The sequence below is a fragment of the Colius striatus genome, chromosome 1 (genome assembly GCF_028858725.1).
Source record: "Colius striatus isolate bColStr4 chromosome 1, bColStr4.1.hap1, whole genome shotgun sequence".
Taxonomy (NCBI): Eukaryota; Metazoa; Chordata; class Aves; order Coliiformes; family Coliidae; genus Colius; species Colius striatus.
The window spans coordinates 185,829,712-185,855,851 of NC_084759.1; the positions used below are offsets into that span (position 1 = coordinate 185,829,712).

General features: G+C 39.7%; 1 protein-coding gene across 4 annotated transcripts in view; it reads left to right on the forward strand.

Moving 5' to 3' along the window:
* PLXNB2 (plexin B2) overlaps nt 1–26,140 on the forward strand; it is a 259,563-nt gene that overhangs the window by 72,033 nt on the left and 161,390 nt on the right. For 2 of the 4 annotated variants that reach the window (XM_062018179.1, XM_062018171.1), the window contains exon 2: nt 7,115–7,301. The exons of the other annotated variants lie outside the window; for them this stretch is intronic. The gene's annotated coding sequence lies outside the window, so the exon portion shown is untranslated. The remainder of the gene's footprint in view (nt 1–7,114; nt 7,302–26,140) is intronic. 4 annotated transcript variants of the gene reach the window in all.

Consider the following 26,140-nt stretch of genomic DNA (forward strand, 5'->3'; position numbering starts at 1 on the left):
ATTATCCTTTGCCAAGTGCAAATTTGCACACACCTTAAATTCCAGTTTGCCAGAACCAAAGCTTTCCAAGGTGTTCATCTGCTCCCTCAGCGAGGTGTTGAGGTTTCTCAATATATTTGTACAAGGAGGTCCAAGGCCTATGTGACCAAATAAAAGTAGTCCCAGCTGTTGTAAATGTCATCTTTTCTTTGCCTTCCTTTTGGAGGAGCAGAGGTCAGGGATATACATTTATTTTCTTATCGGTGCAGGCTTTTGGTGCCCTTCCAGTCAGGTTTCTGTCTGCTGGCCAGCTGGAACATTAGTGGCTGATGGCTGAGGATCAGAATTTGCCCTTCTGATTAGACTAGCCAGTGCACTTTGCAGGAACCTTGAGAAGCTGGGAAGGGGCAGCTGGAAGCTCAGCTGTTTTCAGTGGGTTACTTTTTTTAATAAATGTACCAAATCTGAGTAGGCTTTCATTCTCAGTTGTTAGTCTCAGGGCATACTAATTGTCTTTTCTATTAGATTTGTTTAGCCCTCAGCCCAGGAAACGGGGAAGAGTATCCTGCCTCTTTCCTCAAACGGTCATGTTCAAGGTTTTACATGGAGTTTGGTGAAGTGTTTTCGTGTAGGCATGTTTTGTAGAAAAGGGGAAAAAACCCTAAGTTTCTTATCTTTTTTTTTTCGCCTTAAAAGTTGGTTTTGCAGATAAACTGTTACTAATTTGCTGTTGTAAAAGATGTGTTTATTTGAGTGTTGCACAGACCTTCTTGGTGATTTCTGTAGGGTAGTTTGCTCTTGTGTCACATATTGTACCTTCCAGAAGTTACCTCTGGGTTATTTTAACTCCTGTATTCTCTTTAATAGCAGACTATGAAAAAAGTTTTAAAAATCCCTACCTTTGGGAATGGTAAATGACAAACTTCTCTGAATGTGGTTTATGAGAGCCTTGCAGCCCAATCTCCTAAAAGAAGCACCTGCAATCTGGCTTTATAGCTGATACACAACTGGTTGGCAGACAAAAGCCTTGCTAGGATTTCAATTTACAACCTGTGATACATAGGGTTCTTTTTTCTTTGTAATGCTTTAAACTGAAATTGAATTTTAAATTAACTTGACACTGTGCTGTTTTCAAGTTAGATAAATAACCATCTTCTTTTTCCCTCTATTCATAATATGTTTGATATCTTACTACAAAAATATTTCCTGAATTGATATTCATATTATACATTTCCCTGTCCTTACTTTCCTTAGGAAAAAAAAATAAAACATAACTGTGTAGCTGTCAGAAGTATTCTTTACCCTTTGACAATGATATGGTTTTGTAGTTTAGGAGTTTTCCAGTTTTATTTCTGTTGCCCATTGTAAAAACTTGTGGTTTATTTTTGTGTTTTTTCACGTAACTTTGATCAAACAGTGGCCTTCAGAGATGTATTCTTTGAGCTCCTATGCATGTAGGTAACTTCCATTTGCTTTAATTCATCAAAGGGCCACATTCTCCTCTTCAGTACTCCATCCTCACCTTCAGAGTGTTAATGAATCAATGTCTCAAGTCTGCAAACTGTCACAGTTTGGAGCTGTCATGCTTTTTTTTTAAAATTATTTTTGAGTGTTTGTGGGTATTTAAGCTGATCCACTCTGTACAGGTGTAAGTGCTTATATAACACTTCAGGTAGTTACAAATATGGTCATTAGTGTCTTCATCTGACATTTGATAGCATAAACCTTTTTTATACTTGATAGATGACACCTTTGGGAAAAATATTATAGAAGAGCTGTCTTTAAAAAAAAGATTTTATTTTTAAATGTTTTTAAAGAAAAGTAAATACCCATGTTTCTGAATATGCATAGATATTGGAAAGGAAGAGTTTTACAGGAGAATTGTTTTGTGGGGTGGGGTTTTTTCCCAATTTTCTCTCATGAGTGAACAAAGCTTTCTCATAAAAGTGTATCTGGAAGAGCTTATACTGAAGAACACACAGTGGCATAACTTGCAATGTTGGCATCATGAACACAATGCATTTCTTCTGTTACTGGTAAAGAATACGGCTAACACTGTGGTTGTTATGTGTAACTTGAAATAAGGCACGTTCCTCTCTCCTCCAGGAAGGTGTTCTCCCATTTTGTACCATCTGTCTTTCTGCAGGGCATTAGCATTCCAGAATGAGTTTGACCAGTCTCGAGGCCAGGGTGGTCAGTGGCAGAAATTATCAGAAAACAGTGGTCAGGGCAGTCAGAAAAATTACCAGAAAAAAAGAGGAAAAATTACCAAAAACTTCCCCTCATAGACTTAGGGCTGGAGTTGTAACCAGAGGCTTTTGGGAATGTATTAAAGACCACTGATTTTTTTGCCCACTCTTTCCCCATTCCCTTACTAGCCAATGCCAGTATGGCCTGAGAGCTGGACTCTGTTTTTATTACCAAGCACAATGAAGAAATATTTGGAATATTTCACTTCTGTGACTGTTTTGATGAAGGAGAAACAAAAACCCCAACTTTAAACATGCCAAGAAGTTATGCAAAGCTGCCCTACTCAGCCAGAAATTCTCTTAGGCAAAGGAATGCTATATGAAATTGAAAAGTTCTCCTTCTGACAAATAAGAGTGAAATACCAGAGCCTTAGTTTGGTTGCTTTTCAGTGCCTCATCTCTTCTTCCCTCTCCCTTTACCCTAGCACTCCCCCAAGGTATTGAAATAGAAAAGCTTTTTTTTTGAAGGTATTTACACAAAGAAGGCATTTGGCAGCAGATGAGATTTCTTCTAATCAAAAGCATCTCAGTGTGCTCTGATCTTTCCTCAGAACTTAGCTAAACATGCAGAAAAAGGACTCTTGCTTAGTAGTACTGTTTGCAGTTACAGGTCCTTTTGATGGACAATGTCATTGCACATTCTAGGGGCATGCGTATGTAGGCATATTTGAGACACAGACAGGATATATGCCAAAGAGATTAGACTTCATCTTTCGTCCTGGGGAGAAGAGAGTCTAAATGGGTTTATCATGGGGTTTTCATTCACTCTGTCATTTCTCCCTTCTTTATAGTTCATTGCTAGACTTCTAATTTTTCCCGACAGCAGTGCACACCCCTGCAGCTGGCCCTGCATAATGATTCCCTCCTCCTAGACTGACACAAGAGCAGATGCATAAATCTCCTGCCGTCAGGGTGCCTCCTTTATCAGGCACTGCCCCCTCTCCCCCCTGGAAAAAGATCTGTCCCCTCCACAGCACTCCATTTACCACCTACTAGCTTTGCCTGCTGAGCCAAGATGCTGTCCCTGACCATTATCCTGCCTATGCTAAACATCAGCAAATGGTCCTTTTCTGATAAAAATACAACCTTTTTTTTTTTTCTTCTTTTCCTAATGACAATTATTAGTGCAAATGGGAGCGCCTTTGGCAATTGTATTTGACACAAACATTACACTGTACAGCAACCAACTCCTGTGGAAAGCCAGAGCTGACTGATGGTTTGAATTAGGAGCTGGCGAATGAGAAAGACTGTCAGAAGCAATAATATACAGGCCTTTAGGAGGTCTTAAGTTAGAGATCCCCCTGTTCTCTGAGGCCCTGTATTATTTCGAAATGATTGCTTTGAACCATCAGGTAAGGGCAGTGCTGTCAAATCCAGGGCTTCTGAGCTGCTGAACTCATCCAAAGCATTGGCAATTTATAAATCAGACGGGACTTGTGGACTTTTTACAAACTATTTTTTGAAAACCTCTTCCTTAGCCCTCCATCCTCGCTTATAGCAGTGGAATATAACAGCTGGCTAAAAATCAACGCAAGAATAGTTTAAAAGGTATCAGACTGTCCTGAAGATGAAAGCAGGCACAGGATGAACATGCAGTGTATGGGAAGATATTTGGCATCCTTTACCAGAAGCAAAGGGATAAGTTAAAGGTCAACCTCTCTTCCACAAAACACTAGGTTTCTCAAATAAGTGTTTGATGTTAGCAACATGCTGATAGTCCGATACTCATAGTTGCTTTGAGAATTAAATGATGTTTTTCTTCAGCTGCAAGTATTTGGCTGTTTTCTCTGCTACTGTCCTTATGATGGTTCATATTGCAGTTATTTTCAAGAGGCGGATAAACTACAATTGTTTATATACAAACAGAATATGGCATTGGCTGCCAGAAACCAGTCTCGCTAATACTTGGCTTGCTAGGTTGCCTCGTGTTTCATGTTTTGGCTATCAGAAAGAGCAAGCAGAAAATTAATTGAAAAGATATTCTTTCTTTCTGAGTGCGCTCAGAGATAGTGGTATTTTCTCTTCTGTAAATGCTAGCAATTGATTATAAAATGTCAGAGGTGTTAGCAGTGTCAGCGACCTTCATCTAGCCAGCTGGAATAATAGGCAAGACTTCCTTTAGGACACGCTGCAGTCACTGACAGGTTTTGTTGCATCTGCAGCCAACTCTGTATCATTAGCAAGGAAAAAAGTGTGGATGGAGGAGAGCGGGTTATAAATGTAACAGTGCTCATTCCACTAAATTTGTTTGAAAAATGATGGGGTTTTGTGTCCAATGCCATTTTGAGCTCTTCATGATCCTCTAATTAAGCCTAAAGGATCATGGATCCAAGCTTTTATTTGAGCAGTGTTAGCTATCCTCCTTCCAGAGAAGCAAAACTTCCTTTCTGTGCTGCTGGGGGCTAACTTGTGAACTGATTTCTCTTCCATGCCTTGGTTACTACACTTTATTAGGAATCTCACTTTTGTGACTTCATGTGCAGAACCACATCCTTGCAGCAGAACTGTCTGCCAGCTGCACATCATGTTCAGCAGTTCCCAGGATGCTTAAATCTGACTTTGCATCTCAACTATTCCCACTTTAAACAATGAGCTTTGAAGCAACCCATGAGTGTTGAAGAAAAAGTCCTCCATGTGTCACAGCAGTCTGTTTAGACTCTCTTTGAGGCTAAGGCTCAGCTTTACAGCTGATGATGATGTTTACTTATGTGAAATAGTTTTATTAGAATAAAGCAGTACCTGTGATTATTGAAAAATGAAGGAGGAAAGAATATGTAGAATTTGCTTGCTAGGCCCATGTGAGTGGTTTTCTGAGGGGATTACACTTTTCTTGCCTCAGCATTACCTTCCAACAGCAGCAGTGATAGAATCCGATGGCCAATGTGCTAGTTGAGATTAGGAGAAAGGGGAAGGTAGAGGAGGGCAGAGATGACAGAAGTGTTAGACTTTAAAGAGTAACAGAAATAAGGTTCTGTTGGACTTTAAGGAAAACATTCCTATCCTATATGGCACTCGTTCACATAAATGATAGAAAAAATCTGTTTATTTTTTTTCAGTATCTTGACTCTATGATATTTTAAGACTGGAATTCTTGTACTTTATTCCATGTATATCTCATCTATCTAATGATGTCTCTGTTCCTCTCTAATCAGAGCAGGTACAGAGAGAAATGGAGAAAGATCTTTCTGCATTACACAAGTTTTTCTTGGTTCGAGTATTAATTAAGAAACACACATATTCTTAAAAAAAATTATGGAAAAAAACCATAAGAAAGTCTGTCTTCTGAAATCTCTTTGGAAAGTCAGCTTTTTACTGCTCAATAAAACTGCCACCCGGCTAAAAGGATGTGATGAAGGCATCCAGAGATCAGGACTGGGAGCTGACCGTTTGATGCTCTGTGAGATATGTGAGCTTGTGCATGACCTTGTGCCTTGGCAGAGGGAGGAGGCGTTACTGGGAGGACTGTGCTGGCAAGGAGAAGTGTGGAGCATGCAAGGGATCCCACTGTTTTTGCTGCAGATGTCTGACACCTGCTTGTGACATGAGAGCTCAGGCTCATTTTTAAATTAGTGCCCTGATTTCAGTAAATATCAACACTTTCTTTCCCCCCCTCAAGCCCTTCCTTAGTGTTACATAATGGAGGATGTAGGATATGTTCTCTTGGTTTTCTTATGAGACTAGTTTTACCTAAATGTATTAAATCCTTTCAGTTTCTGATATGTGAAAAGATACTTGACTAATTTAAGATTTAAAGTACTTTTTAAAGAATTTTCAAATGTAAAATGTGTACAGATTTGAACTATTGAAAGACACCATGTTGGAGAGGACACGTACAGTAAAAATGGTGATAAACATGGAAAAACGTTGCCTTGTGTTTCTGAGAGGTACAAACCAATCTTTGTTCCCTTTGATAAAAATCATAGGATAACTTGGGTTCAAAGGGACCACTGGAGGTCATATAGTTAGTCTCAACACCTCAAGGCCAGTGAGATGAGGTTGCTCAAAACATATATTTAGCCATCTATTCTATGTAGCTAGAAATTGAAGGAGATGGTGGTAAGTTTCTTGGGTTTTCTGAAAGGAAAGAAACTGAACTGTAGTATGTCTCCTTTTGTCTTCACGTTTAAGAAGGAAAACAAAAAATAGGCTGAGGAAAGGATTTCTTCACTATGCATTTACTTTTCTTTTTGGATGGAAATAAAAATTTCATCAGGCTAAGCCTTACTTTCCATACTCAATTATTCCCCAGAAACTTGAAATAAGTATAGATGTAGGCTTTTTGAAAATATGCCCCTGAAGCAAAGAGAAACTGCAAGGTGACATTGCCTTTTGAAAACTGAGCCTTAATAAAGGGCTTCATTTAGGCATCCATCTTTGAAAATAGATGGCAAAGTATGTGAGAGTTAGGAAGAAAAGGGGAAAAAAAGGAGATGCAAGAGAATGATAGTAGATGAACGTACAAGATAATTTAAGTTTTTAGTTAATGCCCTTATTTGAAATTAGCATTGGTTGATTTGGTCACCCAACCATTGGCAACTCAAAGTCAAATTCTTACCTAAAAGTCTTTTTGGCACAGATTTAGCTTGAGTAAGTTCATTAGGGATCTAGTGTTATCTTCTAGAAAAATGGCCTCTCCAAGGCAGAGTTAAGATGCTTTGTAAATAACTTGCCAGTGCTTTGTATATCCTCAAGACATCTTAAGTTGAGAGGGCACCTGTAGCAGAGAAAAGCAGAGAACCATGCTTGACAACAATGGCAGCTGTAATGAGCTTCCTCTTTTATAAGGGTATATCTCCAGCAGTCGGACAGTGTAAACATCCATCACTTGATCTTGAAAAATAAATGTTCTGGTCTGAGTGAGCTGAGAGCTTGTTCTGTTTTTGCAGGTGAGAAGAGTGAGGGGGACGGCCCAGGACTCAGTTCTGGGGCTCACCTGGTACCCACTGGAGCACAGCTGAACAGACTAAACACTGACACAGTCCTATCTCCTGCTGAAGTCCCAGAAGAAGTGGGTTCCTCTGTCCCAAGCTGTGGTGTGCACACAAACATCTCATGTGAATTTTTTGTTTCCAAGTAAGCTCACTTTTTCCTTTTTGGGAAACTACATTGATGTAATAAACAAATTTGTTACTATTCATCAAGACTTTCAGACATTGCTGGAATGTATAGTAAATGTTTATTACTACTAATGGAGATAAAACTTCTAGAAGCCAATCTTGCAAGAAGCATTAAAAATTAGCTAAAGAAAAATTGAAAGGAGCTTGGCAGAGGTTCTGTACTCATAAACCTATTTGTAGGTAGTATGCTGGGTAGGAAAGCAGGTTTATGCCTCTGCCAGCAAGATGCTCCAGCTGTGCAAATGCTTGCCCTAATTTTGCACTTACATACTGAGTCTCAGAGGGGGATGCTGAACAGATGTGTGATTTTCCATGAATTTTGAAGGTGCGTGGGTTTGACTGATGATCGGAGAGATTCAATCAACTTATTTTCCAAGACCCATTTGCATTGATTAGCACGTGTTGGCCTGACAAGTATCTCAGAAACCAGCTTGTAAAACCTTCTTCCAACTAAGAATTTTCTTTATCCTCAAGTGGCCAAAGAGACCTGAAGCGAAAATTGACAGAGAGGTTGTGCAAACACGGTTCTTCAACTGCAAAGTAGTTTAAAGCTGTTTTGGCACTTGGCTTGGTGCTGGCAAGGCTCCTGGAAGTGCCGCGGTTTGGAGCCTGGTTCTGGCCTGGCATGAGCCCAGAGGGGAAGGTGAGGCACTTTGCTGGGATTGCCTGTGCCGCCTTCATCTTGACTACCTGTAACAATTGTTCATAGATTGGACTTTATGGAAAACAGTACTTAGCTTTTCCAGCAAGAGAAACACCTGTCTCCTGCAGGACACCAAAAAGAAAACAGTGGGAGAGGAAAATCAAATTTACAAAGACCCAAGTTAAGAAAATAAGTGTATTCTAGTGTTTAGCCAGCATCTGGCTGCATGCCAGTTTGAGAATGATTTTGTTTGGTGATTGTTTGGGGTTTTTTTTTTTTTTGGATGCTCTGACATTAAGCTTTACTTCCCCTTAAAAACTAATGAGAAAGGGAGATATCAAAATACAGTTTTACGTGCATGTGAGCTGCAGGATGAATAAAAGACAGCTGTTCTAAAGCAAAAAAGGACATTCTGCCTTCGCGCATTCATTTATGTACCTAAAGTCATGATTTTTCAAAATGTAGAAAAAAGCATGAAAATAGACACTATTTAAGCTTATTTAGAAATACACATAAGTATCACTGAGGAACAAAGGCAGGTACTGGGGGAGATGTGGATGTAAGGGTGGACTCACTGAAAGCAAGTAATAGCAGAGTAATTTTACTGTGGAATTTTAAACCGATTATGTGAATAGCAGAGGATATGATCTGAAAGTAGCCAGAAGTGCTTTTTTGTCGGTATAGCTAACATGGTTTCTGAAAGCCTCTGCCTGGTTAGGGTTAACTCTGCCACAGCTGAGACATTTTGAGTGCTCATGTACATCACTGCATCACTACAAGTCAGCCTTTCTCATCTGCCTCTCCCATGGTAAAACTTCCAAAAATGCACAAAGCTGTCTAATAATACCCAGTGCTTCAGCTTGATTCTGACTGGGAAGTCTGATGTTCAAAAGGTACTTGATCGTAGATTTCACAATGATTAAATGTTTTGATGAGTTGCATCAAACCACATTAAATTTCTACTGATATTATTGCAAGTTTCACATAACTAGACTGATTACTGGCAGTATTTCAAGAAACCTTCACTGTTCTGGTTGTTTTTGAGCTCTGTTCTTTTGAAAGGAAGATTATCATCCTTCTGCTTTTTAATAAAACAAGTGCTAAAAATCCACTGTCAGCAGTTTGACTTGGACACCGGAGTATGTGGCTCATTACTCTACAGAACACGGAGGATATTAAATGTGGATATTAATTTTGTTCATTCCTCCATCACAAAGAAAATAGAAAAACTCACACAAGAAGGGAAAATAGTTTATGGTGTTCTTCAGCATTGCCTTTTATAGTGTGCAATTATGAACTTTGATGCGTAGTAGATAGGAAGTGTTTCCTGGTGTTAGATGTGTGTAAATAACATAAAGCTGGTTGGTTGGGGTTTTGTTGTTTTGTTACTTTTTTTTTTTTACAACTGTGAAAGCACCTACATGGTAGCACTTAAAAAGAGAAACAAAAACTGAGACCTCTACTACACTTTCTTTTCTTTCTTCAAACTTAATTAATCTTCAGAGTTTTCCATTAAATGGGTGGCCGATGTAAGCATTCCAACAAATTGATTTAATGTGAAGATTTTGTCTCTAAAGTTGTTCAAGTAAGCATAGCTGCAAATCTGATTCACTGTGTGGCAATGATCTTCACATGTAAATTGTGCTTCTAATAAGTCAGTATTGTGCTAGAACGTGCTAATGGCTCCCATCAATCAGAAGGCTGGTAAAAGTTGTTCTCCCCCTCTCCCCCAGACTAAATGAGACAGCAATTAAATGCCCTTTTGTTGAATGATAGCTGAGACAATGGAAATCAATGTCCAAAGTACAAACCAGAATGGCAAGTCTTAAGTATAAGCTAAGCCATGTGTCCTGAGGGATTGGCATGTTGATTTGCTTACAGCTGAGAGGGTCTATGAAAGGAATAACTAGGAGGGTAGACAGCAGGAGAAGCAGTAATGCTCTTTGGAGCAAAGCCAGAGGGGAGTATTTACTGGGAAGACTTCTCAATGGATCTGTGCTGCCATGACCTTGCCTCGGTGCAACCCAAGCTCAGCCAGCAGTACAAATTTGATTCTGAACAGACCTTGGCATAAGAGCGTGATCAGAAAATATGATACCAAGTTTGTTTGTGATATGTTTTTATGTTGGCCCTGCTAAAGAACAGGCAGTATCTGATCTGATGTGAAGCCTACTGATACAAACTTAGCCTTTCAGCTTTTCTGAAATTGCTTCAGCTGGTTAGATGAGTTTATACTCAACCAGTGCTGTTGTTGCATTGGTTTAGATCCCTGGAACAGGATTTGCTGAGTTGTCATGCTGGGTTCTCATCCTGAGAACAACATCCCCCTCCCCAGATGCCATCCCTTTGTTCCCAAGTGCTTTACAGTTGTAAGACTTTACTTTTTTTGTCTCTCCTAAATAAAATTGCACTTGAAAAATGCACAGTTTTCTCATGTATTTCCTGTAGATGGAAACAATCCTTTGAGACACTTAGTTCTTGTTAACAATTCCATTAGGTGGCTGAATGGGTCTTCAAACCTTGTCCAAAGCTCATTATGTCAATGGGACACTTCTTTTGACTCCAGTTCACAATTCTGCCTTATCTTTATTGCTTTGCTGAAAGAGCCTTAAGTTACTGAAGTGCACAGGGCTGCATTGTCTCTAATCTGTGTGGGCTTTTTGTTTTTGTTGAGGGTGTTTTTTCTGCTTTTGTGCAAAACTGTAAATGCATTGAGAACACCAAGCTACTGCATTCATTAATGGCAAGGCACACTGCTGTCATGCAGCTCATATGCTGTTGGCAGACACCCTGGCTCTATGATGCTTTGCAGCAGCACAGCTAAACTGAAAGTCTTCTGCAAGTTGAAGGCTCCAAAGAAATGTTACAGTAAGATTTTTTTTTTAATTTATTTTGTTGTGCCTGGAAAGTATTGCACAAAGATCACCAAAGTCATCTGAAGTAATACTAGTAGTACTAGAATTTGACTAAAATACTAAAAATACATCTGCTTAGAGAGTTCTGAATTGAGTTTGTTTTGTGGAGTGCTGTATCTGTCTCAGTTCTTTTGAGGGCTTGAACAAAGGAAAACAAAACTACCTGTATTAAGAGGTCTACAGAAATCAGCAGGTGTTAGGTAGGAATGGACTCCTACAAAACCTGCTAGTTGGTGTTCCTTGTCCTTATTGCACAGTGATAGGACACTGTCTTTTCCTTTTGTCCCCTTCAAGGAGACACACTATCTTCGAACTCATGTTCTGCTTCACTGTCTTTGGTTTTATAGTATGGACAGTTACTGTAAATGACATGCTTCACAATCCCATTGTCTTTGTATCAATTTGTGTCTTCACCTCTATTGTCACCTGATTCTAGCCTTGAGTTCTACCTCACTCTGAATCAGGTTCTCCATTAAAGTAAAGCAGAGATGCAAGGAAGCAGGAGACTTTGTATAGGCGCACTAATACACTACAATGTTACCAGTATGAGTATAATGCTTAAAACCTTTCAACAAAGACCTTGTATTATTAAAGCAGTCTTTACTGTTACCAATTCTGACAATATCTCTTAAATATTAAAACATTGTTATAAATAAATATATAATAACAAATTCTGCAGCGTGGCCAAGATTATGATAGGCATGGAGAATGCAAAAGCTATCTGTATTGTTTTATATTATTCTCTGTGTAATTTTGAATAACCATGGATTAGGTTTTTTTAAACATCTACTTCTGTATTGCAAGCCTTCAGCAGTTCAGTAAAGCAGAGCCATTGACTGCTATTTGATGTGTCCATTACCTCCTGCAAATGCCTTGGAATACAATGGGGTAGCATGCAGACTTCAGAGCTGTCATGACAGGTATTAAGAACGTGTCAAATTCCAACGATGACTGATAACATATCTGTCACTTGTGATGGGATTATTAGGAAGAGGAAAGCTACTAGGAGAAAGATACTCTAGGAAAAACAAAAAAAGTGGGGGAGGGGAAGACAGGAGGAGAAAGGATTTACTGTTCTTCCAGGCTTCCTGGTTTAATTAAGCCCTGTCTAGTCCATAAACAAATCTATTAACTTTCTGAATGCCTTGGCAGCTTATACACTTCAATGCTGCAACAGTAATTCCTTTAGGTTTCTCTTTGATGGGTAGTTGTGCTGTAGATATTGTGGCTATGATGAAGGTTCTTGACAAGGAAACAGCTAATGCAATAGTACTGTGTTCTTTATTTTTATTTTCTAATTGAGAGTTTAACAGAATACTGTCGAAGAAAACATTAAATGGGCACATGAGACATTTTCTGCTTGGAAACTCTTTATAGAACTGAGCAAGGAGAACAGTCTACTAGTGCCATTTGATTTGCATCTTTAGTTAGCAAAAGGATGCTTTTTTTCTTAGTCTAGATGTGCATCTTGTGTGAGTGTAGAAAGAAGGATGAGCTTCATCTCACTTGTAAAACTAGATTGTACTGAATGCATTCAATATGTCTCATACACAAACTGATATCTTTCAGGTGTTTTAAACTGAGCCATAAACACATAAAGATCTAAAAGTGGTTAGTTATTAAGACAAAATAAGTGTTTTATTCTGTTGCTTTTTAATACTAAAGCAACACGAGGACACAGAGGAGGTGACCTACATGCTCCTTGCTGTCAGCATCTTTTTTCTTAAAGGTCTTTTCTAACTCAAATGATTCTGTGATTCTCTGGTTTTGGTGCAGGAGTTATCCCCAGGAGCGGTAGAACCAGGGTAACTATCTGAGATGGCCTCTACACACAGATCTGAATTTGCTGGTGCATATGAAATGGCAGGAGAGGGACAGGCTTGAAGTTCAATGGGCTGAGGCAGCTATTCCTAGCTGTCACATGCTCCCGTATATTGCCTTTCAGCAGGATTCAGCAGCCTTTGAATAGAGACTCATAACACTGTCCAGATTGTCTCTCTCTTCTTTCTGCCAATTTATCTGCTGGCTTTGTATGAAAAAGGACCTGGTCTTTATCTCTGCCCCTTCCACAGGCACAGCCGCAGCCACAGCCAAGATGTTTAACAACTCGCTCAGGGCCCTCAGTCCATTGGGAAAGTAAAGGTACTGGAGGTTAGTCCAAGTGAATGCTTGGATACCGCTGTACTGTTGCTGGAGGGCAGCTGCCATGTTGGATGTGTTCAGCCAGAGTGGCTGCCAGTTTGGATAACACATCTGGTTGCCATCCATGCTGATTGGACTCTCAGAGAGGAGCAGCTGCACTGAACATAAGCAGGCTAAAGGACAAGTCTCATGTTTGGAGAGCAGAGACTTGTGTGAAGACTCAGCTGTGGTTGTCATGGTGTGGAGGGAAAAATGTTTGATATTTAACTACTCATCGGTATGTGAGAAGCACACGGTGGCCTAGCCAAAAGCAAAGGTTGTTGAGTGGCTTTGGACCCCATTCCTCACAGTCACCAACGTCAAATCAGCTGCCTGTGTCACACAGCATAGACAGGCTAAGGCCACTCCACACCAGGTGAGCTCACCGCTCACTCCCCGTGGTGGCCCCACCATGGCTGGTAGGACAATGGATGGGCTGACAGCCTCCCTCCTGCACAATGACGTGCCAGAGCGTGGCCATCAAAGGTGAGCTATGGCAAGAAGGGTGATGGTACCCACCAAAGGCATGCATGCAGCAAGATACATGGTGTGTGCTACAGAGGAAAGGCATGCATCAGGCCCATTAAAGCATGCCCATGGGCTCTCACCCTTGCTTACCTCATGAAAACTTGCTCACTCCCCCAGGCCCTCAGGAACCACCTTTGTTGGTTTTGGGTTTGGTTTTTTTTTTTTGTCTCTAAATGCATGTTTACCCCACTCTCAGAGGCTGACTGAGCAAAGACCAAAGAGCAATCTGAAGCAAGGATGCCAGGTTTTAAATGTGATGTATTGTGGCTAAGTTAATTTCCCAAGGTAGTTCTCTTGAGAGCCTCATGGCAACCATCCCAAAATAACCAGTGATCTGAGTACCTCATCCCAAACCTGCTTTAGCTTAGGAGTTGTTAAAGAAGCATGATTTTTTTGTTGTTGATATTTTTTTTCTCCTCCAAAAGCTGAACTCTGCATTTCTTCAGAGTAACTTGAACTGTGCACCCAGAAATCGTTAATCATACTGTAAAATCTTGGGTTCAGCTTCTCCCTTTAAACATAGGAGGTTACCATGTGGATTGTTAACATTGTGTCTTGCTTGCTGGCAGTACCTTACTTCGTACCAATTAAACATGGTTTTGTAAAAAGGAAGGGCTGTGAAGAACGGTACTATAGCAGAGAGCTTTCCTGCACCAGTTTAGGTAGATAAAACATAGGTATTGGGGAGAGGTATGATCACTCTACCTGAAAGGAGGTTGTAGTGAGGTGGAGGTCAGTGTCTTCTCCCAAGCAGCTAGTGATAGGACAAGAGGAAATGGCCTTAAGTTGAGGTTTAGATTGGAGATTAGGAAGAACTTTTTCACCAAGAGGGTTATTAAGCATTGGAATGGACTGCCCAGGGAGGTGGTGGAGTCCCAGTCCCTGTAGGTATTTGAAAAACACGGAGGTGATGTGCTGGAGGATGTGTTTTAGTCGTGGGCTTGGCAGTGTTTGGTTAGTGGTTGGGCTTGATGATCTTAAAGATCTTTTCCAACTGAAATGGTACTGGGAAAATTATTCTATGTCCATCATGTATTTTGATGACAATGTGTGACTTTGCTCTTCTTTGGCCATCCCTTTATGAGGAGACAACAGGGTAAATAGGGACTGCTGGCAACATTCACAGCCTACTTCCCCCCGCCCCCTCCCAATGTTCTCACTGTCTTTTATCAATTCCCATATTTAATAGATTTACATCTTGAATGGGTTTTCTGTTCTGAGAAAAGACTACAGTAAAGCGCATGTGAGCTTAGAGTGCTTCTCTGAGAAGCTGCTCCTTCTCTGTACTCTCTCTCCCTTCCCCAATTCACTAGATTTTGTTAATTTAAAAGAAGTAGGAACACTTATCTGGGAGGTACTGGAGAAGTTAACTTGAGAATCAATTATTTCTTTTTTTCTCAGTTAGCCATACATGAGGTGCCTTGAAATAACACAGAAAATCATGAGGCTGAGGGAGTCGCCTCTGAAGATCATTGAACTTTTAATAAAATTCCTTCTAGAGTCCAAGATCAACACTGCTCTGCATAGTCTCAGTTCTGTTTTACATGTAGTCACACATAGCTGCAGTCCAAATCTTGATTTATTCTTTTATTTAGTGGTAGGATTAGAAGCATCCTTTGAAAGCCAATCCAAACTAGCAATACTATCCAACTTAAATGCACAAGCATATCTTTAACCTGAAAAAAACCCCAAAAAACTGCCTTTGTAAGTCTAACACTTGCGTTCATCTCACATTTGAATGAAAAATGTCTTCCATGTTTGTTTGGACAAATTTAAACATTTCTAAAAATTAAAGAAATCAGCAGTGGTTGCTGTTGGGGGAGGGGAGCTGGAAGGAGAAATATTGCAAAACAGGTTTTTTTCTGATAACAAACATCCCAATGGGAGATTTCTGTTTTGGAAATATGTTACTGTTGACATGAGGATGTTTGTCAGAGTATTTTTAGTGCTGATAAAGGAAAGCAATATTCATTGCATTTTTGGTAATCTTGAGTGAAAACACATTAACCTCTGGTTGCTCTGTTCTGGATGGTAACATTACACTGCGTGTAGGAAAGGCTTTTCTCAACTAACAGTTTCCTCTATTGTTTCCCCTTCTAAGCTTTTTGTACTGTATTTAGAGGAGAGAGAATTTGAAAGAGAGATTTGATCATAAAGAGAATAGTGTAGTACAGGAGTGTCTCTGATAAGACTTTCAGGTGGTGTTTTGGAGTTGAAAGGTTGCAGCTAAGCCTGAGTAAAGCTAAAAGATTTGTACTCATTTTAATTGTGGTGTAAAGCATCGGTATTATCATATGAAAAGCACCAGGGATGCCTTGACTTGCTTGATAAAATAAGAATCTGTTCACGGTAATGACCATTAACTCACTGACAGGATGATAAAGAGATTACAGGGTTCAGCTTCCCACTTAGAAAGTTGGTTGGTGCACTTGCTGTTCTGCTAGACCTGTCTCGGTGTATGTTGTGGAACAGTCATGGAAAACATTTTAAATATTTTTAATGTGCTACCTGACAGCATGATATCCATAGTGTACAATTTTCTGTTTCTCTGACCTCTTACAAACCAATTGTATTGGGAAAACATTAATTAAATGGGAACAATGTATTTATTGTGATTTGCAGTTGCTTTTATTGTGATTGCTATTGTTCGGGTTCCTATACAGGAGTGAAAGAGCCTGCTTAAAGATGTTCTCCAAGTGCTCTGCTTAAGGATGGGTCTTTGTTCCTGACTGCCAAAAAGCAGCGACAAGCTATAAAAGGAAAAATCCCCTTCTTTGCAATTTCAGTCTCTCAAGTCTTGATGCAAAACACTTTATATTAATTCAGTTCCACATAAAGTTTAGTTTCATTTTAACCTCAGTCACAGGCCACCATGTGTTATGCTCTTCTTTAAATGGACTGCATCCCCTGGTAACACCTTTAAAGGTAGTAATTTTTAGTGTTCCAAAGAAAGGTGAGACACTGTGAAAATTCAGTTGGAGTCTCATTTATACTCTGACCTGTTTCCACTTCCCCCCCCCTCCCATGTTACAGTACATTGACAAAGAATTCCTCAGTGCTCTAAATAGAGGTCAGTGTCTAGAAGATACAGTACTCATCAGAGCCACCATCCAGAGATCACGAGGCAGATAGAACAGTTGGGAGACTGAGGATTTTGAATTTGGAGTCGAGAAAGTCATGTCCATCTGCTTCTTACCTCCCTAGTAATGTAATTTTGCTTGACAAAACTGGTTCTGTCTCCTTTTAAGTTGGCCTTCTCTTGTGACATATTACATGGTATGACATAAAGCACTTTAAAATGGAGGGCAAATCAATTCTCTTTTCAGTCCTAAAAACAAAATATAGTTTTGTGTTAGCCAATATAGTTTCCAGGAAGTTACACTCAGTCAAGCCCTACCCAGCAGAAACATTACTGCTCTGAAGTAGTATATTAAATTCTTATCCAGCCTATTCCTACCTTCTTACTGGGCCTGTTAGAAAGTGTTGTCATCTGATGTGTCAGATTGATCAATTATGTATCATGCAGAAAGACAGTTTGCTTTTCTTAATTCTCCTGTCCAGCTGTAACCAGTTCCTCTGTTACCCTTCCAAATATTCTCCTGCAATTTTTGAGTGTTGACAGAACATTTATGTTACTCTAAGTGATCTGTGAAGTTCCCTCATTCCCTATTCCTTACCAGCCTCTGGGTATGTGTAATATGAAATAGAAAGTATTGCCATAAGGTACAGGATGGAGAAGACTTAAACAAGAGTCTGAGAACACCACCTCAAGCCTGTTGAACTGAATAAAGAACCTAAATTACAAGATTTACAAGGAGTGCAATAATTGATCTGAGGAGCTGGATGCTGACTGCCATTTCAAAAAGTTAGGGGACCTGTTGAAAATCAAGCTAATACCAAAGGAGATTGTGTATCCTGAAAGACAGAGTGGGAGTAACTCAGCTCTTAGTTAAATGTTGTAGAAGCTTTGCATCTGCGCTCCCCTGCTGCCAGTCTTCAGCTGAGCTTTAACCAAAACTGGAGTCAATGGGTCACCTCTGTAGCAGTTGTATATCCTGGTAGCAGCTCGGATTGGTCTTGGTGTTCAATCTGATACTCCAGACCTACAGGCTTTTAAGAACATAATTCCTATTGGTTATTTTAATGTGCCAGGGATCTTTATCCCCATCTTTTTCTGTCAGAATATCTATGGGGGGAAAAAAAGGATTTTTTTTTTTTTTAATATAAAGAGCTTATCCTCCCCGATTCTTCTGTTGATGTCCCTGCTCATTGTTTGCAGTCTTACTTCTTTCTGGTGACAAGCATGCTGAAATTTTACTTTAGGCTTTGCAATATACACAATTTGGAAGAAAACTAATTGATTTCGTTCTATGTGTGGAGTACAGAATGCAGAAATACAAGCCTGTGAATTGCTTAAAAAGCACTGTATGGTTTAAATTTCTTACTCTGTAGTTATCCATAAGGTCTGCTCTACAGTCAGCCATCTGTATAGTTACTTATATTACCGCATGTTTTGGATCTGGCACTCAGAAAATGATGTTTATTCTTTTCTTCCTGATGTGAAAGCCATTCTCAGTCAATAAGCTGTCAAGCTACACTTTTATCACCATCACTGTCTAGTTGTGTTCTTTCACATCAAGTCTCCTAAATCTTGCCAGTCTCATGTGTTGAATTCTTTGAGAAGAATGTTCCAGATTTGGAGCACTAAGAGCTTTGCTTGTTTTTCTTCCTGAATGGAATGAAACACTTCTTGGTAAAAATACAAATGCATCAGAAACTAAAAAGTTTAGACTTCCTTTGTAATCAGTAAAGAAAGAACGGATACTTCTGAACTGTTATCCAATGCAGCCCTTGAGCTTTCCAACTTGGAGAAGATTAATTGCATTCTCCAAGTGCCTGGTTTTCTCCGCTGATAAAGAGAGGTTAGTCATCTCACTGCAAGAGCTATTTCCACACTGTTGCTACAGAATTTTTAGGAAAGTTGAGCTCCAGCATTTCAGTTTCAGTAATGAATAGCACAGCTAAGAAAGGACCTGTATCTCTCTGTGTTTCTATTTAAACATAAACAAAAAGGATCCAAAAGCTATTTGCATGTGTCTCCATTTAGCAAAGTTGATCTGTGAGATCCTCTCTCCTCACCAAATCTGGGTTTTCTTCTTGGAAACAAAAGACTGCCATAAAGTTTGAATCATTGAGACTAATGTTGAATCTGGTGAAGTACTTAAAAAATAAGCTGTTCATATCCCTTTCCTTAGAAGTATTACACAGTAGTGCTGGGAAAGATTTACCAAATATGTCTAGTAAACAGATTGTTTTTCTCTAATGTTATCCATTTCCCTGCTACACTTGGGGAACTTGGTCCAAATTGACTCTTTGAGACTATGTTGTATCTTATATTTTTATACTCATGATAAAGCACAAAATGGGATGCACTATTTAAAGTCAAAGTGATTTTGACTTCTATCTTCCATGAATTGTATTTAGGGCTGTGGGTGGCCTTCAGAGAAGCTGTTTGTCCTGGAAATGGTCTCAAGCTTTCCACAGAAGATAAGGTTCAAACATGTATAGGACAGTAATAATTTCTGTTTCTGTAATATATTACAAAGGATTTTCCCCTTTACATCATAGAATCATAGAATGGTTTGGGTTGGAAGGGACACCTTCCACTAGACCAGGTTGCTCAAAGTCCCATCCAGCCTAGCTTTGCACACTTCCAGGGATGAGGCATCCACAGCTTCTCTGGGCAGCCTGTGCCAGTGCCTCACTACCCTCACAGTGAAGAACTTCTTGCTTATATCTAACCTAAATCTACCCTCTTTCAGTTTGAAGCCATTTCTCCTTGTCCTGTTACTACATGCCCTTGTGAAAAAGTCTCTGTCCAGCTTTCTTTTAGTCCGCTTTGGGTACTGGAAAGCTGCTATGAAGTTTCTCTGCACATCAGTGCAATCATCCACCTATGTTTAGTCTCACACAGCACTGCATACACTTTTTATATCATGAAAGTACATGATACTCTGCAACATGCATTAGGGAATGATGTGTACGTTAGGCTGAAGCCCTGAGTCAGCTCCATGAGCAGCTGAGTGGTTAGGGGACATCAGCATGGGCAGGCAGACCTGGCTGGGCAGAGCAGCTAAACCACCCTTGTCCCTTGGGTGCCAAGTCTGCAGCCACCCAGGGTGATGTGAGCTGAGCTACATAACTCTTATCAACCACAGTGCTGGTGGAGAACTACAGTAAAAGGAGATGCTTCATTTGATACAGCCTAAAAATGACCTTGTGGAATAATGACATGCAAGGCTTTTGTGAGCTTCACATCCCAGCTGTGCTGGGTCAGAATAGTGAGTGCCCCAGTCATATCTCAGTTTCAGTTTTCTAGCAGGATGGTTGTGTTGGTCTATTTCCTGCTATGGTTATATGGGATTTTCTTCTAATCACTACATGTCCAGTCTTTGTCTCTGTTGTGCTGACTTACTGGCCTTGGTGGTGGCGTCAGTCACTTCTGTACTGTATTTTCTTTTCAAAATATATTCCCTTTTATTAGTTTGTAGATCTTCATAAGGTGAATTTGTGTGCTTGGGTCTATATTGGTTATGATTTAATTTTATTTCTTTATTTCTTAATTAAGTATTCTTAGCCCTCTCAATTTTGTTTTATATGGAAGCTTTCCAGAGCTGCATTGCATGTGTTTGATATTAGTTAATTATACATCGACTAGTGAGAGATATATGTAAATACATAATGCGAATAACTTTGTTCATTGAGCACTGAAATTAACTTTTCCAAAGTGATAGATGCCTAATATGTTATTTAAAGAGCTCTGACTCATGATTGCAGGCAGACTTTTTTTTTGGTACAGTGGACAGAGTGGCAGAAGAAGTAAGCTTTGATCTGTTGTTTTCACTTCTGAAAGGAAACTTTCTTGGACCATCTGCATCCCTTCCTTCTTTCCAGCTCTTGCTGAGTACTGGATAAGGTGAGACATTTATCCTTCAGTGCAACATCCCTGAAAGGCAGGACTTTGGGAGGTGACAGCCCCCTGGTCTCTTCCCTGGGGGAGCCCAGAGTCTGACAGGGTGAGCACCTGTACAGCTTTCCCTATGCTAGTCTTATTTAGCAGATGGCTGGAGTGAGCAAAAATTGTCCTTTCAAAGACTGTCACTAATTCACTTGTAAAATTGTATTTTATACTTAGGCAGAGCAAAAACAGAGCTAGATGTCCATATTTCAGACCAGTCTGACTTGCCCATGGTCTTTTTGTCAGACATTGCAGCTTCACCTATATCGCTGCTCCCAGACAGCCAGCTTGTGTTGCAGAGGCACATGGCACCTTTTCTGAACTTGCTTAATGCTCTTCTTCTCTCAAAGTGCTAGTGTCCTTTGATCTTCCTTCCCCAGGACTGAAAAACAGCCCTGCCATCAGGATTGGTGTTCAAAGGTATAAACCTGGTTAATTTGTTGGAAGGGAGGCTTCTGAGCATTGGCCATTGTTGCAGTTTTCCTGCCTTGATGCACAATGAGCCTTGTGTGGCTTCTGTGCAGTTGGGGCAGGCAACGAAACAAAACAGAACAAGAAGATGCAGTGGCTGGAGGGTTTTTGTTTGTTTAAAAAAAAAAAAAAAAAGACACGAGTGCTTCCTCAGCCAGTGTAGTTGTTTTCTTCCCTCTCAAAACTTATCTATATTTATATGGTAAGAAGATACCACTCAGCTTTAATTTAATACCTTGCCCTGCCCTACCTCAAAGTCCAAATCTATTTGTCACTCTACCAAGTTACCTTTCGCCCATAGTTTCCAAACACCGCCCAGGCATTTAAAAAACAGAAATAATCACAGTGTAGAAACAACAAAGTCTCTTGCTTAATTTATTTGCATATGTGTGTTCACATTATCTGTGAGAAGGTATCTCCAAATGCAACAAGGTGTAGTTACTCGTCTAGGTGGCTCTATTTTAATCTGCTCCTGCAGGAGGGAAGTCCCATGATCATGGCTAACCAGAAAAGTTCTTCCTTCTTTATGCATGGACTTCTTCCAGTTTAAACCACCCAGGCATAACTTCTAACTCCCTTTGAAGTTCATGGAAAAGATTTTTCCTCTGTAAATACTCAGTATATGGCCTAAACACACACTGCCCTCAGAATAGTTTGCAATGGTTAGGATTCCTGCAGTTTTTGGGACTTGGCTACATTTTTGTAGTAAAGAAGTGGATAGGCCCGGTATTTCAAATATATCTTCACTGGACCCTGACAGCACACAAGGTCATTTCTTCTGATGTTAACATCTGGATTCCAACATGACTAGTGCTTCCAGATGTTTTGTTTCCCTTGCATTCCTCAGCATGAAGTGTAGCACAATAGAAAAAAGCTATACTTCAGTGAAACCTGCAATGGGTGATAAGAGAAGTATATGAACAGTGTATTACTTCCAAACTGTCAGACAAATAACTTCCCCCCACCTCTTCCCCTGTCACTTTGCTATTAATAAGAAATTTTTGTTGACCTTTCCTTTGTCGTTAATCCCATGGAAAAATTTCAGCTTGGTCTTGGAAGGTAAAAATATCTTGCCAGTGATCTCAGACTGGCAAATAAGAGGTCAAGTTTTAAGTTAAGAAAAAACAACCCTTGCTAAGTGCTGAGGTCTTATTCTGGTGAAATCCTGTTGACTTTACAGGCCATTGATTTGAATAGATAGGGGACAGCGTAGAGATGGCTGCTGACTGATTCCTGTGTTATTCATTCTATATGCAGTTGTATTTTCACATATTCTTTGTTTTAACTACCTAAGACAGTAGTTTGTAATCCAGACAGCCAAGAGGCAGCTTCTTTGAGGGCAGCAGTATTAAAAATATTGCTTCTCTTTTGGCATACTGGAAACATTCTTGTGTGTGTTTAAGAAAGATGGGCTGGATATTTTTGGACTCTCACTAATTCAGTTCAGCTGTCTTTGTTGTTTTGTTTGCTTGGGTTTGGAAAATTGAGAGCAAGGGAGAATAGATAGAATTATATGAAAAACAATTCTTTATGGAGCTGCAGACCACTGTGTTCATTCCTTCTCAGTATATAAAGGAATCAATCATAACAAATTATTTAAATTATTTTAATTTCTTATTCAAAACATGTATCCTTGCAATGGGCGGACCAATTTGGTTTTATCAAAGTAGTCATCTGAGGTTAATATTCTCCTGCATGGCTACTGCTATGCCAACTCTGCAGTGTCTGTTTATCTTTGATGTGTTTATGAATTTACTTACATAGCTAAAGGTAAGAAAGCTTATGGAGGGGAAAAAAAATTTTAAAATAATGGTAACAAAGCTTATGGAAAACATTGCTGCAGAAACTCCTTTGAGGGATTGTATCCCAAACTTTGAAGGAACTGCATACTGCAGAGGTGAAACCACATTATCATGATCTGATGGATGAGTTTCCATGCACAGAAAAAGAAAATGGGGATGGTTATGGGACAAGCTGGAATTACTTTTCATCTTTACCCAGAGGCAGCTTCTCAGTTTACTTCACCCAGCAAGGAGCAGAGGCAGGAACAGACAAGATGCCAACATTGTGCATGGTTATAAAAGGGTGAAATAGGATATGGGAGGAGAAAAAGGAAAATGAAAGTCAGAGAAGCAAACAAAAGGCAAAAGGATAAAAATCTACTTGAATTAGTGTGAAGCCTCAGAAAATCTTTAGGCCTCCAAAGATAAGTGGATGCTATTATCCTTGGGCTTGTTTTTCTTTCTGGTGGTACTCAGCATTTCACATCGTGTGTCCTTCTTTGTTACAAGTGAGTCAGAGAGGTTATCTCTGTTTTGAGAAGGCTTTTTCTTTTCTAGCCTGAGAAGGTGATTACTCAGGAGATGGTTCTTAAAACCCCAATAAATCTTGCAATCCCAACAGTTGTAATATATTAAACACTTTTAAGCTCTGCTTTAAAATGTTGTGTGTCTACTGCTCCTTTACCGCTGGCAAGGGATATACTTTTTTAAAGAGTTGCATATGTTAGCAGTCAACAGCTTAACCAATGGCATTCCCAAAATTATACCAAAACCATAGTTTTAGTGTCCTTATGGGCACCTTGGAGTTCTTGACAGAACTAGATTATTTTAACTGGCATAATGAAGTAAATGTACTGTACAAACAAGAGAGAGACTGTTTTCAGCTTGAGACACATTAGTTTGCCAATAGTAAAATCTAAATTGCGATGTATATTATGCATCCATCCCTAGAAGTTGATAAGGTTGTGCAATACACCCTTGCTCAGAAACAACTTGTTCTGCTTTACTGCCTCTTTAAACCTGCTGCATCCCTGTGAGCACCTGGAGAAGCCAGAAAGGTTAGTGTACAGACCGGGGACTTTTCTGTATATCATTTACATTTATTAAGTAAGTACAAAGGGATCTAGGTTAAATTTGCTGATGGCTTTACGGTGCAGTCAGAATGCCTTAGATAGAGAAGAAATTTAGGATGATAAAAATGCTTTCCTTAAAAATTGGAGCCTGTGCTGACTTTTCAAGCTACAGAGTAAGTGCCTTTCTGCATGATTAGTTTAGGCTGAGGCATTATAGTTGTGGACAATAAATACAACTGGCATCACCTGCTGCTTATGCTTTTGGCATGTTAGTTTTGAATACAGTGTTGTCTGTCAGGGAGCGTGTGAGTGAAGCTTCCTATGGCTGACTATGAGTCTGAACACTTGCTCCATAGCTCTGAAATTGGAGCACAGCTGGGAGGCAGGAGGACTTTTAGGCATCTTTGAGATTCTGACTGCTTTTAAAATGTATTTCCAAGGTTGTTAATGTACATAAATCACTTAGCCCTTCAGGGACAGCTGAATTTATTTTAAGCTTAATAGGTATGATACTATGTTGGTGTAGACTCAACAGTCCATCTGCAGCAAAGGAGCTGAGAAGACTCTTGGGCCTGCAGCAGGACATCCCATGTGGAGATGAAACCTGATTCAACACTGAATTAATGTGTAAAACAAACAAACAAACAAACAAACAAACAAACGAACAAATGCTGGCCAGTCAGAAAGGGGTACTGCGAGGAGCACTGCGTGGGCAGGGGGCCAGCAGGTCTGATGGGGTCTCCGTGCCAGCCATCCCCTAGACTCAGAGCCACACCGGGAACAATCTTAACTGCCCATGGCTTCTGTCTGATGTTGGGGAACATGGAGGGAGAGATGCTGAGAGAAGCCCAGCCATGACTGGGTGTGGAGGAGAGCAGCCTATGTGGGCACCGTCAGGTGTCAGGGTCCTCCTGCGGCTGGGATGGGCCTTTCCCTATCCCTTGATTGCTTGACTCTTCCTCACAACCTCCTCCTGTGGGATCTCATTACTCTGGCTTCATTCTGCATCCCATTCCTACTCACTCTATCCTCTTTCTGTTTTTATTTTCCTTTCTATCTGATCCTGGCCTAACTGTTCCCCACTGCTGGGGTTAGGGAGTTTACTTCCCTTATGCTGTATTTGCTCTCTTTGTGCTTCAGTTCCTTTCTCTTTGCAATTTACATCCATCTGCAATGGATGTAAATGTAACCTTACATTGTTTTTTATACGAAGAGATCAGCCTAGTGTTGATAATAATTCATCATCACTAGCATCAGAGCTGCATTTTTTAGTGGGAGGTAGTTTGGGTTTTATAAAGCTAGTTATATTTAAACTAGATGAAAGTGCAACAAGCAGTTAAAAACACCTTGAGGTCACTGGCTTGCAGGGGCTTAAATAGTATAAATACACAGGAATAATTTGAAAAGCATCTCAGGTAATATGAAGATGTATATACCTGCTAACTGTCTGCACAAATTACAGAATTAATTGAAGGGGAATGTTAGCTCATTAGCTGAGCAAGCTAATGTCAAAAAAAACCCTGCAGCTTTCTTTTAAGACTTACAGTTATATTTTTTCCAGAATAACCTATTAATTAAATGATGCTTTGGAAGACAGCCTTGGAACAGAGGCAAATATTCAGATAAATCATCAGCTTCTGTATGTTTTTAACTGCATGCTGGAGTTAAATCTTACAGCAGGAAGTGAGGTTCCTTTTACCTCCCTACTCTTCCATATTAGAGATTAAATATAATACTTTAAACCACATTTTTGGATAAGGAAAAAAAAAATCATTTGTAAATACATTAAGAGCAGTCCTTAAATATGAGCAAGAGTTTCTATATTTTTATGTCTTCTATGAAGTTACCAAAATATGTTTAGTAAGAGTCTAGATGTTCATGGTCAAATGGAATACTCAAAAATGCTCAAAACAAAAAGAACACCTTTGACTATATATTCTCATATAGAAAAAACATGGGTCTATTGGCATTTTGTTAATGAAGCTGTCATACTATGTGTGAGAGAGGAGAGCTGGGATTTTAGTAAGCGTTTGTAAGACTGAGCCCTCAGTAATAACACAGTGCCACCATCCTGGAAAGAAAACACCTCAAATTAGTGTTAATTTATTTGTTTCTGTTTTGGAAAACTTAGGGATCATTTATGACATCTTCTGAAAACCAAAAAGTTTCTGCAGTAGAGAAGAAG